The sequence below is a fragment of the Phycodurus eques genome, chromosome 12 (genome assembly GCF_024500275.1).
Source record: "Phycodurus eques isolate BA_2022a chromosome 12, UOR_Pequ_1.1, whole genome shotgun sequence".
NCBI lineage: Eukaryota > Metazoa > Chordata > Actinopteri > Syngnathiformes > Syngnathidae > Phycodurus > Phycodurus eques.
In genome coordinates, this window is record NC_084536.1 from 6,246,364 (window position 1) to 6,267,889 (window position 21,526).

Here is a 21,526-nt window from a genome sequence, read left to right on the forward strand (position 1 = left end):
ACTTGTAATTGTAACCGATTACATTTCCAAAGTAATCTACCCAACTCTGCTCGCAGGTACATATTCCCTCTGCTCTGTGGGAACAACAAATATTGAAATTGCAAAATGTGGTACTTTCTTACATCATGACTGTATTGTTAATGAAGGTTTCATACAATAGCGACAGTTAAAGCCTTGAATGGAGTGACTGGATTTTTATTTCCTATGGGGATAATGGTTGCCCAGAGGGACTGTGTTGTCAAGAGAAGTGTAATAGGTTTTGTCATTAATCCTTCTCTATTAGTCGACTCTCCCGCAATGTTGGTCTCACTCAGGCTAAAGCAGTAGTGCCTGTCTATCCTGTCGCCGACTCTTAAAGCTACTTCGTCCCCGTTCACCTCTTGCACTTTGACACTGGGGACTCGTAAACACTTTATTGATGACCTGTCAGCGTATCGGCCAGATTATCTGACAACTCCTGATTGGATTACTGGTGACTCGGTCGGGTTTATTTCCATTCTGTGTGTTCACATTGGCAGGCTTTTAAATTCTCATTTAAGCATAATATTTGTTGTATGTATGATAGAGGCCTTCCATGCAAACCATCCTGTGGCGCTCATGTTTAAGTGAGTAGGAACATTGGAGGCTAATTAGTATGAATTCAAACAGTGGCTCCATGCAGAGTTAGGAAGGTCACTGTACAGTACATGGCTCAAAACAACTCACTCGTGTGTGACAATTAGCTCACTCGCTAGTCTGCTTATGGTGAATGAGACCTAACTACATCATCATTATCATCATCATCGTCTTTCAGGACCATCTCGCACCATGCTTTTGATAACATGACACACTCTGAATTGTGAAAATTAAATGAAACCTCAGCACATGTTTATAATGTACTGTTGAACACGAGTCCGAAATGTGACCGTAATGTGTGTCGGGAATTATGTGTCGTGCTCTTTTTTAAAGCATCATTAAGTTTGTGTTTAAAAAGAAATAATTTAATTAAACACCGTTTACGTGAAAATGTAAAAACAGAACACTGAGTGACAAATGATGTAGGTGGAATGTGAAAATAGTTTTTATCGTGAATCACATTTCGCGGTCTTGACATTGTTTTTTTTTGTATTCTTCATTATCACACAGGTGTAACAAAAGTGAAACACTGTATAATGTAAAAACAAGTCTTCTTTTACTCTGATAACAAGGCAGTGGAACAGTTAATCACAGAATCTCTCAGTGCCCAAAGAATACCCTTAAATCCAATGAACAGACACTAACAGTATCAATATTATAGTGTATACCAGTAGATTATTGGATTTACAGAAGTTTGTCTGCTGCCGTTGCACAATCTTTTGTGTGCATAGAGCACAGGTCAAAGTTTTAATTAGATTCCTATTGTGTGTTTGTCTGTGACCTGGAATTTCAAGTTTTTTTTGTTTTTTTTTGGCACGCTACCATATCTTATGACAGGATATTGTTTTCTTATAAGAAGTAGGCAACAGATGGCAGCATTCTTGGTTTGCATTTTGTGTGTCATTAACTGTACATGAGATGAAAACATGGGCTAAAATGGTAGTAGTAGTAATGTCATTTTTTGGTTTTGTTTTGTTTTGTTTTGGCAAAAGCAATTCACCAACTGCTCCAACTGCGCAACTACGCTCAAACTAGTTTCTAACCACTGTACCAGACCGTTCAGAGGATGCCAGATGGGATACATTGTCTACAACCTGTATTTTTATGTATAGTGGTACCTTGACTTTAGAGTATAATTCATCCTGTGACCAAACTCATGATTCAGTTTACTCAAATGTAAAAAATAAATATTCCCCATTGAAATGAACGCAAATGCCATAATCACCTGCCCCAAAAGAACCATGCAACAAATGTGTTTGCATTTTGTGTATTAGTAACAGTTCTTGAGTTTCCGTGTGTGTGTGTGTTTAAAAAAAATAAATACATTAAATACCATATGTTTGAAGGTAAGTCCAGAAAACGTGCAAAGTCTGAGAACACTTGAGTACTCAATTGTTGAGATATGGCATGAAAGAGTTTTTCACCATCTCAGTTGTTCGGATTTTCTGGGCGGGGTTAAACGAGGGTGGCGCTGAACCAACCAGGGAGCAGCATGAGTTCGCCCTCGCTCATTGTGTAAGTACTGCATGGCGTCTGTGGCAGTTCGCTGCAATTATGAGTAATTAAAGTAAAGTAACCCATTTCTACCACAGCATCGTGCAGTTAGCCAATACACACAAAAAAAGTGTTTTGTGTTATTTGGGCCACAGTATCTCTGTCGTGTGGCTCACATGATTTGGATGGCTCCGCTGCGAAGTGGCCGACTACTAACGGCTAGGCTAGTACTTCTTAGCCGCTAGTGGGCTCGGGGACCGGCGGACCGGCGGGCCGGCGTTGGGTCCGTCCAATACTCCACAGCCTCGCTCCATGTGCTAACAAGCTAGCGTGGGACTACACAGGCACTTTATTTTCTTTGTACTACTCTGTAATTCACCAACTTCACCATTATCCATCCATCCATTTTCTGAGTCGCTTTTCCTCACTAGGGTCGCGGGTGTGCCGGAGCCTATCCCACCCGTCATCGGGCAGGAGGCGGGGTACACCCTGAACTGGTTGCCAGCCAATCGCAGGGCACATACAAACAGACAACCATTCGCACTCACAGTCACAGTCACACCTACGGGCAATTTAGAGTCTCCAATGAATGCATGCTTTTGGGATGTGGGAGGAAACCGGAGTGCCCGGAGAAAACCCATGCAGGCACGGGGAGAACATGCAAACTCCACACAGGCGGAGACGGGGATTGAACCGCGCACCTCAGAACTGTGAGGGTGACGCTCCAACCAGTCGGCCACCGTGCCATTATATCGACTCTAATTCTGTCGTCATCCACCTGTGTTCTTACAAGTATGAGGCAGCAGGTGGCAGTAAAAGAGGCATTTATTTTATTCCCCTGCGTGGCTCTGAAATTCGTAGTTTTAACTTAATGAGCGGTAGCACAGTGGCCGACTCGTTAGCACATCCGCCTGACAGTTCTGAGGACCCGGGCTCGTATCCTGCCTTGCCTGTGTGGAGTTTGCATGTTCTCCCCGTGCCTGCGTGGGTTTTCTTCGGGTACTCTGGTTTCCTCCCACATCCCAAAAACATGCACGGTAGGTTAATTGAAAACCCAAATTGCCTGTAGATGTGAATGTGAATGCGAGTGGTTGTTTGTTTATATGTGCCCTGCAATTGGCTGGCAACCAGTTCAGGGTGTCGACCGCAGTTAGCTGGGATAGGCTCCATCATACCCGCGACCCTAGTGAGGATAAGCGGTGTAGAAAATGGATGGATGGAACTTAATGAGCTAATTAGCATTTGAAATACTGCATAGATTTGAATGTGATGCCAGTAAGCGCACATGCAGATTGGCATCAACCTTAATGCAGCAAATTGCTATTATCCTTATTGTATCACGATGCATTGATATGTAACCCCCAAGTGTGTGTTGATATTAAAGAAAAATATAAAAATAATAATAATAATTAATAATAAACTTATGACTAATGAGTGAATATTTGATGTACAATTCGGTTTGTTTTGCTTATCTGAGATCTTTCAGTGTTTCTCGACCCTGTGACAGATAGTGGGGCTTTCCCCTCAATCCCTCTGTCTCTCCATTATGCCAACCTGTCGTAAACATTTCACTCACACTTTGCAGTGCTGCTTGATTTATTTAGTGCCCCTCCGACATAAAGCTCTGCTCTCCTGGCTCAGCCCGTCACCCCTGTCTAAAAAGCATACGTTTCCCATCCATCCTTGTTTGGGAATTTTTTTCCATCTTCAAAGTCCTCTCAGGGCCATGACAAAATATGATGCAATTACTTTTTTTTTTTTAAGTCTTATGAATATTTGTGGTTTTAATGTTTTGGGCTTTTACTGGATAACACATCTACCAAGATTTTATTCAAGGAGATAACTTTATACTAAGCTCACAGCCTTACGTAAGGAATGAAAACACTGGACATTACAAGAAATTCCTCATAATGATGTCCCAAACGTGGGAAAATGTGTTGGCCCGATAAAACCAAAGCTTGAACCTTTTGGCCATAGTTTATCCCCTGACCTCAACCTGATTGAGAACCCGTGGAGCATCCTTAAAGGAAGGTCTTCCAGGGTAGACAGTAGTATACCTCCAAGCAGCAACTCTTGCATCCTCACTTCATTTCTTTGTTTGGCATTTCAGTCAACTATTATATTCCATCCTTCCATTTGCTGTATCGCTTATCCTCACTAGTGTGGCTGGCGTGCTGGAGCCTATCCCAGCTGACTCTGGGCAGGAGGCGGGGTACACCCTGAACTGGTTGCCAGTCAGTTGCAGAGGTCATATAGACAAACAACTATTCGCACACACATTCATACCTCCGGTTTTCAATTCACCTTGCACACGTGTTTTTGGTATGTGGGAGGAAACCGGAGTACCCAAAGAAAAACCATGCAAGTACGGGGAGAATATGCAAACTCCACACAGGGGAGGTCGGAACTGTGAGGCAGATGTGCTAACCAGTTGGTCACCGTGCCGCTCTACTTTTATATTGTTTTATTTAAAATGCTAGCATTGTCAGTGTTTTGTCCATCTTAAATTTGGATGTCAAAGAAGCAACTCGAGTGATTAATATTTTCCCTCCTGTCTTATACACCCTCCCCATGTTTCAAGCTTCGGGATGTCTTCGTCTAGACGTCTTATTAAAGTCGATAACGGTCTGTGCAACCAGAGAAAGGCCAAGGTGACACGTTCCCCCCTCGTAAGCTCGTTAGCATGCTGTGTCTCCATGGTGGATGTGTTAATATTCGTTTATTAGCCAATATGTTATTAGCTTTCAGCTGATGCGAGCGGTCCGGTCTTATCTGGCATGCATGGAACGGGTGGGACACATATCAATTATGATAACTCAACGTTGTTCATGACAACCATTTAGAAGCGTCAAATTAATCTTTTTTTTTTTTTAAAGAAGAAAGAAAAACATCTCACAGCCTGACACCAAACAGTTGATCAACAGTACCTCACTATTGCGAGGCATTAAACAGGATGTTCTCTGCCACTGAGCTTAGAGTGTCACAGAGTGCAATCAGCAGTGATTCAGAGAGACTGGAAGAGTCACAGAAAGGAATAGAAGTGGACTTTCCTGGAGATTTTCATGGATCAAACACCTGTTGTGAGTTTTTTTAGAGAACAGCAAGTTGTGCAGAAAGTACTATTATTATTATTAATCAGTTTATATGAAAGGGGACAATGCAATTTCATAAAACACATGAAATACACATGGTTAAAAAAGCCAGAATTAACCAGAAGGCTAGTTTTCATCTGTAGTCCCCTGGCCATGATGTAAAAAAGCCGTAAAATACATCTACAAGACAATATAATACAGGATACATAATCAAAGACTTACTATACTATTAAGAGAGAATAAAACCACAAATCATTTGACCATAACAAAAAAAACATCATAACATACTTGTCTTTTAGTGTTGGCAGCTATAGGTTTTAACTAACCACATTTTCAGTTTTTTTCTGAAGACCTTGTATGTTCTAAGCAGTTTAACCTCCTCAGGTACTGACTTCCACTCACCAGCGCTCCTCACTGACCAGGCTGACTTACTGAAAGTGCTCCTGCGCAGAGGAATGAGACAGTCACCTCTGACAGAGCCTCGAGTGACACGCTCAGAGCTGTTTCTTTGGCTGATGAACTCAGCGAGAGGATCTTGAGCCACATCATGCAGTACTTTATAAATCAAATTTAAATCTGCAATTATGTGAAGACTGTCCCAGTTCAAAAGACCGTATTTTTTAAAAATTGCACAGTGATGATAGTGCCTTGGTTTTTTATCCATCACTTTAATTACTTGTTTGTACAAAACTTCCAATGTTTTTTTTGCATTCTGACCAGAATGGGACCAACTGGTTATGCAATAGTTAAAGTGACTAAGAATCATTGAATGCAAGTAAATTTTTGCGGCTTCAGTTGACATTTCATTTCAAATTGCACGAAAATTTGCGAGGTTTCATTTGATATTTTTACACAATTTGTCAATATGAGCTTTAAAGGAAAGCTGTGAATCTATTATTAACCCAAGATATTTGTATTGGCTGAAAATTTGCATTTTTTTCGTCGGGGTCAGGTGATACTCTATTTGTTTTAGTGAAATACATGCCTACAGTTTTAGAAACGTTTAGCTGTAGACAGCACTCCTGCAACCAAGTTGTGACACAGGACATTGTATTAGTGAGTTTAGCAGCAACAGTATCTTTGGAGCGACCATGAACAAAGAAAACCGTGTCGTCTGCATACATTACGCCATCTGCTTCAGAACAAACAGTGGGCAAATTGTTGATATAAAGACTAAATAAAAGGGGGCCTAATATTGATCCCTGAGAAACATTAAACAGCTGGAAATGTACATTAAAAAGTTTAGAGAAGATCAAATAAAGCTCACCTGCAAAGGTTATGCAGCATTTTAGGTTCATCCTGAAATTTCACCCAAAAGCTTTTAACTTTTTGTGAGCAGTTTAGGCTGAGATAAAAATGGATATCAGTAACCTTTTTCCTATGTGTAGCAAGGAAAAAAAAATAGTGTATTTCAGCAAAGCTAGCCTTGGATTTATTTACGTTGTATCGGCATGATTCATAGTTTGATTGTGAATTTAACCACACAGATTTTGCTTTCAATCATCGGCTCAAAACAGTTTTTATCATCAAAGGTTGTCTACACTCAACGATAGATGAAGATAAAAAAAAAAAATCTTCATGAAGTAGAGAGAGTCTTTTTCTCAGACAGCGAGGAGTTTATTTTTGTGTGTTTTCTGTTCTGAAAGCATCACTGGCAACAATATTGTCATACTAAACTATTAAAAGTTGTTTTAAATTTCTCCAGCTTGATCTCAGAGGTCCGCCGACTTTACACCCGCGCAAACTTGCCCGGGCGCTGCTGAAAGTGCCGCCCACAGGCAACTCAAGGTCGCAGCTTCAAGGCTTACCATTTTCAATTCATTTTGCATTGCGATTAAAAGAAAAATGTCTTTTTCTGTTGACATTCCTCAACCATGGCTTTAAAGCATATTTTGAAATCATTGAGAAACATTTCAAAGCAATGGAATAGTAAAATGATACAAAATAGTTTTATTTGTGTGTTAAAATGTCACCAGCCCATGCAAGTCGAAGGAAGACAGCGTGACATTGATTACATCACGTTGACGGGCGTTTTTTGGGGTGTGTGGGGGGACGGTTATGCTCATCGAAACATCGTGCATCGTGAAGCCATCTGGCAAGATGCGGAGTGGGCCTATGACTTGCAGGGGGGGGTGACAATTCTGGAAAAAAAAATTAAATGAGTGGAGGAACACTTTCAATGTCTCAGATCTGAACCAAGTGGTGGAGGATGATACATCACGAGATATTGGCACCGTCGAAAGACATTTTTCTTAATCTGAAAATCAGAAATCTTACAGAAATCTATGTTGTTTCATATGTGACTAGTATTTTAGGGTTATAATTGAAAATGTACGTATTGTGGAAAATTGACTTTTTTTTAATGATTGTGTACAAATAGATGGGTCTCTGTAGTGCCTGCCCACCCATCAAGTGTGTAATTAAACAAGTAAATCTTTAGTACGCCTACAGTGAATCCCCATTTATCATGGGAGATATGTTACAAAAATCTGCAATATAGTGAGACCATAAGCATGTTTTTTTTTACTACTATTAATAATTGTATCCTTCCCACACACTTTAAACACATTTAATCAAACACACTTTTGAAAGTATTCCTTAGCGCCTGTTATAACTTCTCACCTGCACAGTATCCAAATAAGAAGCAAGGTAGGCTTGCGTCAAGCTGTTTATTTGTCACTCCCAGTTTATGTTTACTCTAAAACCGACATATAAAACGAAAAGAACTATACATTGTATAATTCAAGCACCAAACTGTTCAACTAAACCATATCATTTCATCTGACGAAATTCTGCTATCTTAATGTTAACAACAAATGCGAAACGCCATAGACGGGTTAACAGAAATTACCATTGATGTTATGGTAATAAACATTCATTTTGTTGTACTCAAGGTGGTATTCCAACAAGCCTGTTAGTAGGGTGCCCCATTAGGGAGCTCTCCAAATCCCAACGTGTCATTGTAGTGTCTGGTTACTAGACTTTACACCGATTTGATTGGGCTGATCGGTATCGGCCGATATTTAGCGTTTTATGCTGATCGGCTGATCCGCTTTAATGTCCTAATTCGCCGATCCGATCAATGACGTCGTTGATTGGCTCCGCAAAAGACATTAACTCCGCGTCGCCGCGTGCACAGTATATTTGAATCCAACAGCGTGTTTATTTTTAGCCTTGTCGCGTGTCTTTTGATGTAGTACTGTAAATATCTGACGGCCAAAGAAATTATTTAAAAAAAAAACAAAAAAAACGTTGGCGGTGTGGGACTGACCACACGTCTGAGACAGGCAACACAGTAATGCCCGGATCAGACGACAAGACAAATTTGCACTTTCACGATTGCACCGTCAAACTACTGAAATAAAATCTTGTATTCCGATACCACCGCATCCCTTTTTTTACGATCATTGGGCTTTATCTTGTCAACTCGAATGCGACCGGATACACAGGTTACCGTGGCGGCGACGACAAGAGTGGAGCACGTCGACTTTGTATTATAAGGACAAAATGGGGAAAAAGGTGTGTTGGTGGTCACCAGTGCTCAGGACAGGAGAGGACGTTTGTTTTTAATACAATACGGCTCACAAGCAGGCAATAAAATGTTATGTAGCTTAGCAAGCTAGCGGTAACTAATGCGAACGAAAACAAGCCGACGTGACGTCAGCCACGCGATTCCCACAATGTAATGTGGATTTTTTGTTGTTGCAATAATTAACATCCTTATTGTTACGTTAAATGTCATTGTCGTTTCTGTGTATGTTAACAATGGTTCTTGGAATGTATACCTTATTTAGCGGTCACAGTTGAAAAACATGACAAACGTTGATTTATGTAGTACTGATAATAAGAACTAACTTCACATTAACAATGATGGTGCGAGACACTTTGACCTAATAAAGAGTCATTAAGACCTACAGCATTATGTAGTCACTTATCATATTTTCCTGTTGTAAAACAGTAAGTTCCACATATAGCTACAGCAAGAGAAAGCTGCAAAGTGTTATTTTCTCAGTGCTTTGGTCTTTTCAAGTAAGTGGGTTCAAGTCCAAGTGAAGTCACGATTCTTTGCTGTTCAAGTCCAAGTCGAGTTGCAAGTCTTTGAACATATTGTCGAGTCTAAAGTCATCAAATTCATGACTTGACTCCAAGTCATGTAACTCGAGTCCACACCTATGTGCAGCAGTGCCCGCATTGTAAATGTAAAAAATTGCCGACGATCAGGCTCATTAAATCGTGGCAGCCAAAATCGTGATCACGGTTAAAGTTCTATTAATTGTGGAGCCCTGTCGCAATATAAAAAATATATCTATTACATGAACATTTGATGTTATGTGCTGGAAATCAGCTTGCTCACAAAATGTGATGTAGACCATCATCATGGGAATGCTGCTCTTAGACCTGAGATTTGTTGACGCTGTTGCGACTTTTGGCTTGTCCCACCAGAGATCACGGGTTCCACTGTAATTGAAATTTCAAGTGATAAGTATAAAATTTTTCTGTGAGGCTTTTATGACAATCTGTGACCTGGTTGTATACTATTGTATTTTCCAGGTCACCACCGTTAGTGTGGTGGACGAGACATCGAGAGTGCCACAGCTGTGCATGGCGACGCCGTGGTGGCAGTCATTTCCATGGTTACAGTGATCCATGATGGCCTGTGAATGCATGCCTCCTGCAGACAATGCTGTGCACTCTCATTACTGCCCGCCATGCGTCCTATATCCAGCTGGGAATGCCACACAGCAGGAGGAGAAGGAGGAGAGGAAAGCTTACAATGTGAATAATGGAGGGAAGCATGGAATGAAAAGAAGCTTTAAAAGTGGAGCGTGGCGTGAAATTAAGATGAGAGTAGATTGATGCCGAGGTGTGGAGGAATCAAATAAAAAGCAATAGGAGATTAATTGGGACTGTAATAGACACTGTCAATTGAAAAAAACAACCTTTTTTTGATTGCTTTGATGTACAGTGGAACCTGTAATATCCCACAATTTGAATTTGTCAGGAAAAATACGCCTCTTTGGTTGGTCATTCGCGACCTGACACAGCCAGAACCATAAATTGAATTTATTGTGGTAAGCAAGACTGCCCAGACAAATAGAGCTGTAACTGACGATTATTTTAATAATTGAGTCATCAGTCAATGATTATTTTTGATTCATTGATGAATCGGATGAAACAAAACTTTAATTAAATTTCAATTCCTTTATTAAAAAACAGGACAATATATCAAATTGAAAATTGAAGAAAATGCCTCAACAACAACAACTGATGAAATTTTGCATCGCTACATCCAAAAATAACATCAATTTCTCTCGTTCAGGTCAGGTTTTTATGCTTGTTGTTAACAGTTTATTAATGAAATGTTACCAACTTTGCTTACTGTAAATTTAATAGTAGGCATGGATAAAAAAGTAAGTACCTGGAAATTGAATGTTACGTCATTATTGTTCAAAATTTAGGGCATAAACCTGAATTTGAACCTCTAAAGCGAAAATACCTATACAAAAATGTGGCCATAGTTCAAAATGTTGACCTGACTGAGCAAAACCAATGTGATATTTGTTGACCAGTGTTATGAGTCAGTTCCTGGTTTGGTCTTTGGTGGGTGGGTGGATAATAAAAAGAAATGAAAAAGAAGAGGAAAAACAGCATAAAGTCAGCTACATTTAGTTTACGTTAAAAGACTCAAGCACGCGTTTTCTGTAGCTTGTCATCAAAGTTAATGGTTCATTTATCACAATTTGTTATCATATGGTACTGGACTGGACCAAAAACCAGATGGAGGCGGAGGAAGTAGTGGAGAATGGTTTATTTGGGGTAGCTCATGGTTCGTATATCCAAGGCGTGATGGTGTTCCATAGGAACAAGGAATGTGCAGGAAGCAGGAGCGTGAGCAGGCGGAAGAGCTTTACGGCGAGGTTGGAGCGGGCAGCGAAGCAGGAGACACGGGAGGCACACTGGAAGCGGAGGACGACACAAAAGGGTCAGTACAAATGGGGGAAACCAAGTAATCAAATCAAGCACTTAGAGAAGGGATCTTGAGAGTCGGCCTGTGTACCACGGACAAGTGTGAATACTCTGGCGCTGGATCCCTGGATCTGGCAGGCAGTGATGAGTGCTGATTGATAACAGGTGCGCGGGCGAGGAGGTGATGATAGCTGGAGAGAGAAGCAAAAGCGAGGCAAAAAGCACCACCCAAACTCCAAAAGGTAACTGCAGGGCACAGATCATGACATCATATCTTTTTATGCACACTGTATATGCGGTTCTTTACAGATTTTTTGGGACCCTATGCTTCATTATTTATGAAAAAAAAATCACCTATATTATTATTTTTTTTACTCAAGCTAAAGCAGACACAAAAAGTACAATATTACTTTCGGGCCATTTTGTTGTCTCTTGGTCAATAGGACCTATGTTAAAGTAAGTTGATAGTTTTTTTGCTCACATCTTGTGGCATATGTAGGCAATTATAAACCTTTTTTGGAGGGTGTTAATTAATATTTTGCTTTTCGTGGGAGTGCTCAGACCCTATCCACCACAAATAGCCAGGGTTTACTGTATACATACAGTGGTTAACTATGATTAACATGCATCTTCAAAGCAAAGCAAAGCAAAGCAAATTCATTTACATAGTGCATTCCATACACGAGGTTACTCAGTGTGCTTTACATGATTAAAAGCATTTAAAAACAAAGAAAAAAAATAAACCTTTAAAACAAAGAGAAAAATAAAAATACAATTAAAACAACATACAGTGCAAGAAAGATCATTAAAAAGTGTTTAACCTGGACTTAAAAACACTCACACTTGGGCCTGATGTCACATCTATTGGCAACTTATTCCATTTGTGTGCAGCATAACAGCTCGTTGAAATGCTGCTTCACCATGTTTGTTTTGGACTGTGCTCCACTATTTGATATGCTCTGACCTCTTTGTTCCGGTCAGAACCCGAGCTGCAGCATTCTGAATGAGCTGCAGCTGTTTAATGCTCTTTTGGGGGAGTCCAGTCAGAAGACCATTACAATAGTCAAGTCTACTTGAGATAAAAGCATGGATGAGCTTCTCCTGGTCGGCTTGGCACATGCAAGCCTTCACTCTGGATATTTTCTTCAGCTGGTAGAAGGCTGCTTTAGTAATTGATATGATATGGCTGTTGAAAATCAGGTCGGAATCTATCAGTACACCAAGGTTTCGGACTTGGTCTTTGATTTTCGAAGAGAGTGACTCCAGGTATTTACTAACAGCAATCCTCTTTTCTTTACTGCCAAAAACAATTATCTCAGTTTTGTTGTGGTTTAATTAAGGAAAGCTTTGTCTCATTCAGGTATTTATCTGTTTTAGACACAAAACCTCAATTGAACCGTAGTCATCTGGAGATACTGCTAGATATAACTCAGTATCATCTGCAGAGCTATGATGGTCAACATTAAGGTTCTGAAGAATTTGGCACAAGGGTAGCATATACTGGCTGAACAGTAGGGGTACAAGAAATGACCCTTGAGGGACTCAATAGGTCGGTCATTGCCATTCGATGAGATTGAACAGTTCAATGGTTACAAAATAACTCCTTTCCTCCAGGTAGGACCTGAACCATTTAAGGACTGTGCCATTTAGTCCACCTCACGTTTCCAACCTATTCAGCAGTATATTAGGATCTACCGTATCAAAAGCCGCACTGAGATCCAACAAGACCAGAATTGACACCTTTCCCGAGTCAGTATTCAACCTTATATCATCTTTGATAAAAGCTGATGCAGTACTGTGATGAGTTTGGTAACCTGATTGAAATTTGGCAAAACGTCCATTTAAGTTCAAGAAATTGCTGAGTTGATTATGGGGTAATTTATTGACTTTATTTTGGTCTTCATTTAGTGTTACTATATAATGCTTACCTTATTTTTACTCTTGTATGACAGTTAGTACACTGACATGCTATCCCGTGACACCTTGCACCAATGCTGCTGGAAAGTGCTTATTAAGGAGGACTTTTTGCTCTACAAGTGCTTGTGTGTGTGTCACATTCTCGTACATGGCCACACACAGGACTTCCTGTGGGACATTATTTTCTATATATGTGTGTTTGTATGTCTAATGGTGCGTGTGATAAATAGCAGATGTCATGTGGCATTGAAGAGATAGAGCAAGCGGACAAAAAAAGCACAAATGAGTTGGAAGCTGATAAGGAGGTCGTAGCGATGACAAATAACGGCGCTTATGTAGGACATAATCATAATAGTCCTTACCTTTTGCCACCATTTTGTTGTGAATTAAGGGGCTATAAGCATATTCACATGTAGCTCCAAAACCTAGGTAGCTTGCCCAATAATCCAAGCAAAAGAACATTACATAAACATGTGAAAGGTACTTTTTACATAGTGAAGTCACACTTACTAAACAGATAGCTTGTTATTACCACCGACTGCTCAAGCATGTCTGGTTATCTTTTTAGCCTTAATTTAAAAAAAACGTAAATCAATAAATCAGTCAATAAAAGAGCACTCTTTGGTTCACTGCCTGGCTGTTTTATTTTATCTGGTTGTGGTAGCATTTGAGGTTTTTAGCATTAAGACTGACTGCTTTCGCTTGACCGACTGTGTTCACGTTAGCTCACTGCTAAATATCTTTGCTTCGTTACATTAGCTGGTGAGCTCTACAAGTGAATTAATCAAATTACTAGCTAAACAATTATTAGAATCCAAATAAAAATTATCTGGATACAATTCAGTTGTATTTCATGTGGTTGTGGTAGCACTGTAACTGTTCTGCATTTAATGAAGTGTCTTTTCCTGTAGTTAACTATGCACAATAAATTAGCCGAATAACTGTATATATATATATATATATATATATATGTGTGTGTGTTTCAAGTTTGAAAAAAATGCACCCAAAAATGTGGTTTTCTTGCTGTCCACACACATGAAATGCTTTCACGCTCCTAGCTTAGCATCACCATCAGCACGCAGCTTAAAAGGGGCGTGTCATATCTACCTCGTCATATCTCCGGTCTGCTGTAGCGTGACTGGCTGTGTTAGCTTGTTGCTAAAAAGCTTGTAAGCTGAAGGGCCAACTTCACTAGCTTTCTGATTGTTTTAGCGTGTCACCTTTATTGTTACTGTAAAAAAAAAAAAAAAAAAGAAAAGAAAAAATTATCTTACCACATGGCTAACAGGTTGTTAGCTGGAGTTCTGATGAATGTGCCTGTTAGCTTGTTGCTAGCCATGTAGCCATTGGTTAGTGAGTTAGCGGGCAACTACTTTTGTTTGTCTGGTTGTGTTAGTTTATCATCTATTTTTGAGGAGAAAACAAATAGAACAAACAAATGATTAGCTGTGTTTGTCAGTTTCTCTAGCTTTTGGGTTGCATTAGCCCATTAGCTTGTCGTTAAACAGATATCAAGCTCCTAGGTCATCTTTTCTGATTGTTAACTTATAAAGGTACAAGGTTAGGGCATGTACGAAGGTACGTATCTTGGTAGTTAGCTGTAGTGACGGCTATTAGCTTGCTTGTGTTAGCTTGCTACTGTGAGGCGAGAGGACCGTGTTGACAGTGGAACCCTGCGAGAGGTCGACAGAGTGTTCCATCCTTTTCAAAAACCTTCAAACTTGTTTCCCAGTTATCTCGGCATGTTGCTCCTTGTACCTTGTCATCGTATGATTGAAGTTTTATGCTCTTAAATACTTCTAATTGTTATCCAATGTTTGTGTCGCCAGGGGATTTAGGTGATTGTGATGTTGTCGGACAAAGCGCACATAACCGGTCGGATGATTGTTTTCGTTTTTGTTAATGATTGTGCTGCAAATTTTCAAAAAATCATTTATAATACTGCCTGTGTTTAAGTCTATTCAGCTGTGTTACGTGACCTCGTTTCCTGCATTTCTGTCCCGTGTGTGTGTGCATATGTATTTTCGTTACATAAGCAGATTATATTATGTAATATTTAGTTGTATTTTTGTCAAGGAGGTCATCATTTGCTTGCGTGTTTATGCATGTTCTATGTTTGTGTGTGTGTCTCTTACCCTCGTGTAGCACCCGCAGCAACCGGGTGCCACCTTGGTCTGTGTGCACACACCTGCCCTCGCTGCAAGCTCTTTTCTCTCATTATCGCTCTCCCCCGCCTCTCTCTTTTTCTCTCTCTCACTCTCTCGCACCCGCACCAACATGCTTCCATTCATGTGTCAATCACTGATGAATCTTAAACCAGCATGGAAAGGATGCACTCCACAGGGGTTTTGCTTTTTCTTTGGCTTTTTTTATGTCAACCAGAATGAAAAACACAACTGAATAGCTATTATACACGACATGGAAAAAAAGGGAAACACAATGATCAGAACATAAAGCTATAGAATTGGGAATCATTTGTGTGTGTGTGTGTGTGTGCGTGTGTGTGTGTGTGTGTGTGTGGTGGTGGTGGTGAAGAGCTTCCACACACAGCAAATCAAAAGTACAAATCCTCTCTTGGTGCTAGCCAATCAGAGGCAGAGTAGGGCGGACTATCCTTCCCTACAATGGACAAAGGCGTTTTTTTATGGACTTGATAAATCTTAATTGATGTGGTAACACCCGCCACACCGCTCACGACGCAGCAAGCCGTTGGAACAACGGCGTTTGCTCCGTAGATGCACATAGCTGGGACAAAGTGAACGTTAACTTTCGCTACCCTTCAGGCTAACGAGCTAAGGGCTGGAGCTGAAAAGCTCACTCGACCGCAGCGACATCGTTAAAATGTCAGCGCGCACACACACACACACACACACACACACACATATATGGGAAAGTAACTGTTTATAAACCATAACCACAGCGGCACATGTTATCAGTATTCAGACTGTAGCAGACTTCACTGAACACATTTTCAGCATCATTTGATTGCCAGGTAAAAGGTCTAACATCACAGTCCAGCAGCTCAAGGGCGGGCCTTATTTTGCATTTTATTCATCTTTTATTTAACCGGGGTAAAAGCTTATTGAGAGATAAAATCTATTTTTCAAAAGCCAAGAAGCAGCGGAAATTATACAGGCAACAGAAATTATATAGTACATAACACGACAACATTCATACAATAAACAAAAACAAAGACTAAAAAATAATAGTGATATTAAAATGTATGACATCTGATTTAAAAACAGTGACAAAGCCCAAATGCTTTCGAGTACATACATGTTGTTTTTTAAATTCATTTAAATTTGCCAGGCTTTAAGACATTTTAAGGGCCTCTTTAGTGGGTTAATGACTCTATACCAATTTTTGAAAACGGATGTATTTATATTTTTTATTGATCAAAGATATATATGTTTTTTTTATTGTTCTACATTACAATGCCAATGTTCAGTGTTCTTTAGAATTGAAGTTAATTGTTCTCTAAAGGGATGCACTTGAAATATTACGCTCTATAATATGAATATATCAGTGGCATGAAAAAACTTCAACAATACTATTGTTTATTGTGGTAGCTTTTGCGAAAATATATCGTTCTTAAAAATTTGCTATTGTGGCAGGCTGAAACATATTGACAAATATATATATAAATTTAATATATTGAGTGAGAGCAAGAGCAATAGATAACACAAAAATATTGTACAAATTGTACAAATAAAAATCTGCACTATAGGTTGCCTGCACAACAACCGTTATATAGCGGACGATTAGCCTACAGAAATCTGTAAATAATAAATTGCAGGCACTCCAGGGCTGGGGCTCATTGTTTCCATGCATGTGCATCCTGGGACTCACATAGTCTCAAGTGTAAAATGATCTATGCATATCTATCCATCCATTATCTTAACTGCTTATCCTCAGTAGGGTTGTAGGTCTGATGGCGCCTATCTCAGCTCACTCTGGGCGAGAGGCGGGGTACACCCTGAACTGGTCGCCAGCCAATCGCAGGATCTATGTGTGTGTGTGTGTGTGTGTGTATATATGTATATATGTGTGTGTATATATGTATATATACATATATATATATATATATATATATATATATATATATGTGTACATATATATATATATTTATATATATATATATATAGATCTATCTATCAGATCTTCCCGACTCGCTGTCAGTAATTCTGTTCAGGTAGGATTTGTCATCATCTATTTCATGCCAGCTGCATTGGTACCTCCTGCTCCCTTGTTGTCCGTTGTTGTTGCAGTTGTTCACATGCAAAAAGCAAAGACCCACACAGCAAAGAGTCTATTAAAACTTCCATTCATCTGCTTTCTATACCCTGGAATTTATCCGAGGTGATTTTGTTCAAATGGCTACAGACTAAACCCTGGTCGAGTTGCCAATCAACCACAGAGTGACAGCAGAATGAAGCATCGAGGTGGAATTGAGCCCTCGCGAAGTCCGTTATGTAAACTACTACACAATAAATAAAATTTTCTTCCCAGTTGACCAGTCAATTGTAGGGTGTGAAGGGGGCTTAGAGTAGGAATTAATGTCATGACGGCACCACTCAACTACCAATGGCAGTTTTGCATGCTGCATTCATTCGGAACTAATCACACGCCAAGATAGCTAACCCTTATGTAAAGAACAAAGAACAGCAGCAACTTTCACTCTTCTTCATCTTTTGCTTCTCAATGGGAAATGAGGTCAGAGTGCGATGCCTTATCCTGCAGATTATAGGGAACATAAATGTCATTATTACATTGAGACGTTTGCTTCACAGTCTGCACAAAGGGCTTCGGCTTTTGTCTTTGCGATCATTTCACCGCACACTCCCGTTTGTTCTCAGCATTGCCATTAGCGCACATTGGAGACGTGTCCTTCAAAGAAAAAACAGGAAAGCATTCGCCTAATGCAAGCGCCGCCAAACTCCCTTATTTCATTTCATGCTCGACTGACAGCAGCCTTCTCGCACCAGTAGTAAAAACTACACAGATTAAAAAACAAAAGTGAGAATCTGTCATTTCTGATGAAGGTATATACTTTTTGCACGATGTGTTGCTTTGTCTGTCTGCAACATTTGACAGTACAGTGAACCCCCGCTGTGTCGTGATTCATCCTTTGCGCCCCCGCTATATCGCAGATTTTTATGCGGCTGTTTATTTTATGGGTTTTTACAGTATAGAGGCAAGTCTGAAGTTATATTTGCTTGCCTTCAGTCTAGTAGTGTGGTGTACCATTTAGCTTTGAGCTCTAGTGTAGATGCAGTGTCATTAAGCACAAGAAGAAGAGGCAGAAAATGTCTCCTATGCTAATTTACATGAGCCTGTCCATGGCTTTAGAAAGTGTGATCTAATAAGTTTAAGTGTGCTTTAATAGGTTTAAATGTGCATGTGGGTAGGGGTAAAATTAATCTTAAAAAGTACACTATATTGCCAAAAGTATTCGCTCACCTGCCTTGACTCATAAATGAATTTAAGTGACATCCCATTCTTAATCTATATGGTTTAATATGACATTGGTCCTCCCTCTGCAGTTATAAGATCTTGAACTCTTCTAGGAAGGTTTTCCACAAGGTTTTGGAGTGTGCTTATGGGAATTAATAATTTGTGAAGTTACACACTGATGTTGGACGAGAAGGCCTGGCTCTCAGTCTCCGCTCAAATTCATCCAAAAGCGTTCTATAGGGTTGAGGTCAGGATTGTACAGGCCAGTCAGGTTCATCCACATCAAACTCTCTCATCCGTGTCTTTATGTACCTTGATTTGTGCACTGATGCACAGTAATGTTGGAATGGGAAGGCGCCATCTCCAAACTGTTCCCACAAAGTAGGAAAGGTCCAAAATATTAGCCCCTGAGCTCCAGTGAAAGGAACTCTGAATGCTTCAGCATACCAATAGATTTTGGTCAGTTAAACAGTTCCTGTTCTAACATGTCTGTGCACCAATGCACAAAGCAAGGTCGATAAAGACATGGATGTGATAATTTGGTATGGATGAACTTGACTGGCCTGCACAGAATCCTGCCCTCAATCTGTTATCACACCGTTGTGTTGATTTCGAGTGGACAGAGAGCCAGGCATACTCATCCAACATCAGTGTATGACCTTCCAAGTATGCTCCTGGAAGAATGGGCAAAAATTCCCATAAAGCCACTCCTAAACCTTGTTGAAAGCCGTCCCACAAGAGTTGGTGTTATAGCTGCAAAGGGTAGACCAACATCATCGTAAACAATCTGGATTTAGAATGGGATATCACTTAAAATCATATGCGAGTCAAGTCAAGGGAGGTGTGCAATACTCGCGTGGTCTCTTTATATTGTGTTTGTAAATGGACACAGAAGTTCTGAACATCTGTAGAAAGCCAGAGAAACATCCCTCCATCCATCCATTTTCAAGACCGCTCATCATGGTTAGGTTCAATGGGTCGCTGGAGCCTATTCCAGCTGACTTGGGGCGAAAGGCGGACTACACCCTGAACTCGTCGCCAGTCAGTCGCAGGGCACATATAGACACAGACAACCATTCGCACTCACATTCACACCATCACTGGGTGGGAACTGAACCCACGCTGCCCGCACCAAAGTCAGGCGAGTGTACCACTACACCATCAGTGACCCCAGAGAAACATTACTTAAAAAAATAACAGTTAAATGAGAAATGAATTGTTAAGAAGTCCATAGATTGTGTGGAATTTATTGTTGATGAATTCTTAAAATAACTGAGTCAAAATGGAATGTACTACTTGGCTGCAACCAACAGAGGCACTGTGGATTCTGTCTGAACTCTAAAGAAGGACAGCGTGACGTCAGCTATGGGAAGTTAAGTGACGTCTATGCAGACTATTAATTAAAGGCTGTCCTTCACCTGAAATTGCTCGCCAGCAGTTGTCATTTGTCGGGTGTGGAAGTAGAATTATATCACAGAATCAACATTGTATTGTGTATGGGTGATTGTGACACGGCTCAGAAGAGTGCATGTTTTTTTTTTTTTTGGATACGATTACATAACTGCTGTCTGGGTCAGTAATGGCGGTGTCTGCCAGACTTGCTGCTCCATGTTATGCTGTGTAACAAAGACAAGCAGTGGTGACATTTTTTTTTTTAAAAAAGATTTGTAATATCATCTGCTGTTGCATCACTTGTGTAAATTGTCTTATTCCTCAAAAACACCCTTTAAAATGTGAAAATTTTATCATAGTGCATGTGCTCAGTTTCAACCCCTGCCATCTAATTAGCTTACAGTCAATTATTTATCTTGCTCTTTCTGCTTTTCATGCTTCAACTTCTCTCTGTCTTCATCTGTGCCTCATCTTGTGTGAAAGATTCATCAGGCCATTTAGCAAACGTCTCCTTTTCTGAAGCATGCATGGCTCACATCCAACTCATCTTCGTGTGCGCTCCTTCCCACCCACCCACACACGAACACACGGCGCTCCGATAGCAGTCTGGACTGTTGTTTTATTTTAGTATGCAAACTGATTAACTGTCCCTTATTTGACTCCATTGATGAAGTGATTGCCCTACAAGGCCTGAAAACCCAGGAAGCTCTATAAGGGCTTCTTGGCTCGGTAGGGCTGAAGAGAGGTTTGTTCAGGAAGCATGGAAATTGGCATTGTTAACTGCAAAATACACACTTACAGTATATTGGCTCATTGCGAAAATCTTATCTCCTTTTGAAATTCAAAAGGCAAAGAAAAGGCACGTTGCTAACAAATTATTGAGATTCTTGGTTTTCACTGAACAGTGATGTACGTGAATAAACTGATACTCATATTCATACTCAGGAAACAAACGAAAAGAAATTAGTTTTACCGAGTTCAGGAAATTGTGGAGTTTTCTGAAAAGTTTAACAAGTTAGTCAAACTGTGAGCATCATTTAACCTTTATAAACTGTTAACAGTGTTGGGGTGTAACTAATCACATGTAATGAGATTATGTAATTTAATAGGATAATTTTAATGTGTAATTAAACTGCAGTTGCCTTTGGAAATTTCCCTGATTTCTATTTTTTTTTTTATTTCAAAAGTTACATTTGAAAAATAGCCGCAAAGCAACGGATTTATCAAATACTGCAGTTTTTTTCGTATCAACATCTGCCTTCGATAGCCGACACGTGCGGTTGGCTCACTCTGGTCACGTGCTGTTCTTCCGCGAATCGACTTGTTAATGGTATGGCAGTCAGCTGAGCAGTAAAAATGTCGGTGGCACACAAGACATTCCTCTGTTGGGCCCAATCATTTTCGTCCAATCCAAAGAGTTAAGGTGCTGTCGATGTCAAAACAGTCAATGTCGAACCTGAGGACACATCTATAGGTATGTAGCTTACTAACATATAGTTCTAGCTTTAACTGCACATAGCCTTCAATAAAATGGGGAAGAAGTGCCAACCTTCCGCGTGTCTTTTCATGCCTAGCAGGTAAAATGATGATGATGG

General features: G+C 40.1%; 1 protein-coding gene across 2 annotated transcripts in view; it reads left to right on the forward strand.

The window, feature by feature from the left end:
* plcl1 (phospholipase C like 1) overlaps positions 1 to 21,526 on the forward strand; it is a 96,428-nt gene that overhangs the window by 25,020 nt on the left and 49,882 nt on the right. Inside the window, exons 1-2 of one of the 2 annotated variants that reach the window (XM_061691525.1) lie at positions 9,102 to 11,184; positions 11,334 to 11,410. The exons of the other annotated variant lie outside the window; for it this stretch is intronic. The gene's annotated coding sequence lies outside the window, so the exon portion shown is untranslated. Of the gene's footprint in view, positions 1 to 9,101; positions 11,185 to 11,333; positions 11,411 to 21,526 lie in introns of those variants that run through there. 2 annotated transcript variants of the gene reach the window in all.